We start from the raw sequence: 2,022 nt of genomic DNA, 5'->3' as shown, positions 1-2,022 counted from the left end.
ACATTATGTTATTGTGTCAAATACTCAGTATTACTGTAAAAACAACATTCATAAAGCCATAACTTAAAGATCTATCAAGTTTAAACCAGATTTAACACTAATTTGAAATTACTAGTATTTTTCCAGCAAGAGGCCATTCGTGTAACTTAGTGAAATATTCTCCAGCCGAATGGCGATTCACGTATCAGATATATCTTATCGACTGTTTAATTAACATTTATTTTTTATTTTCAGGTAGGTAACCATGTCGTCAGTGCTCCATTTCCCACGGTGATGCTGAATTATCAAATCGCAATGGACCTTGACGAATGCGATGATAATTTCAACGGATTTACTCAATCATGATTATTATAATGTACGAGTAAGTTAAGTATGGCCACATTGAATTTAGTCATACTTGTTAGAGACAAAATGCTGCACTTCGTGAAGAAAGCAAGCCGCTTTGCACAGTGATAGTACAGACTAAATTGAGTGATTTGACTCGCAGCAGCGGAAGTTTCACCCTTAGGAACAGAGATGGCGCCACTTCTTTAAAAAATATTTCAAAAATTCTACAAGCTAAAGTAATAAACCGATTTCAATGTTTAATATCTCAAATAGAGCCTATTATATACGTTACTTATAAAAAATACAAAAAAAATCTTTACAAAAAAATTTTGTCAAAAAACGCCATCTTAAGTTTTTTTTCTTACCTGATTTGTAGTTTTTACTTGATTTGCTTAAAAAAACTGTATGCACATGAATGTTTAATGCATGTACATTTACTGAGTACATAACGAGTATTTTAAAAAAAATTCGACACCGATACCTATCATATTTAACGAAATATGACAGTTTAAATGTGAGCACAATTTTCTTTAAAAAATATTTCAAAAATTTCTACAAGCTAAAGTAATAAACCGATTTCAATGTTTAATATCTCAAATTAAAGCTCATAACATTCATTATTACAAAAAAATATAAAAAGTATTTTCTGAAAATTTTTGGCAAAAACACCATCTCAATTTTTTTTTCTTACCTGATTGGTAGTTTTTATTTGATTGCTAAAAAAATGTATGCAACATGAATGGTTTAATGCATATACATATTACTGAGTACATAATAAGTATTTTAAAAAAATTCGACACCGATACCTATCATATATTCATTAAATATGAAAGTTTAACGTGAGCACAAATTTCTTTAAAAAATTCAATAAATTCTACAAGCTAAAACTAATAACCGATTTCAATGTTAAATATCCAAATTAAAGCTCATAAAATTCATTATGTAGAAAAAAAATAAAAAATTATTTACTGAAAACTTTTGGCAAAAAACGCATCTTAAGTTTTTATTTCTTACCTGATTGGTAGTTTTTACTTGATTGCTTAAAAACATTGTATTTGTATGCAACATGAATGGTTTAATGCATACTTATATATATTTCTGAGTAAATAACAAGTATTATAAAAAAAAACGACACCGATACCCTTCATACTTCACGAAATATTTAAGTTTAATTGTGCACGCTTTTCTTACAAATAAATTTCAACGAAATCTTCAAGTGAAACTAGTACTCTGATTATAATGTTTAATGTTAAATGAAAAAGAAAAACGAAATTATCTAATTTATTAAAAAAAAAAGTTTTTTCCTGGTGTTACGAAAAAATATAATTACTTTAAAATTAGTAATTATTAAGACAATAAATAAAAACTATACCGTTTCCGGCATAGTTGGTTCTGAGATGAAATATATATTGCTTAGTAGTTGGCGAATTTATTTAAAAAATTAGCTTTTTATCTGATAGGTAGGCTACAGCTTATAGATATGTCACATTTGAAATAAAAGACTATGAACATCAATGTTCATCAAATATTTAAATTAAAACCTATAAGTCCTCTTCGGGTTCATCGGCAGATGTAGAACTGAAAAGGAAAAGTCGTTTTGAAGTACTTGTGCTATTCCAATACTACAAATCACAGATCTTTTAGACACGGACTGTGTTGCTGTAATTACTGTTGAATTATATTTGTGCCTAGTTG

The sequence above is a fragment of the Choristoneura fumiferana genome, chromosome 25, assembly GCF_025370935.1.
Source record: "Choristoneura fumiferana chromosome 25, NRCan_CFum_1, whole genome shotgun sequence".
Lineage (NCBI taxonomy): Eukaryota > Metazoa > Arthropoda > Insecta > Lepidoptera > Tortricidae > Choristoneura > Choristoneura fumiferana.
Note: the sequence above shows the minus strand (reverse complement) of the source record.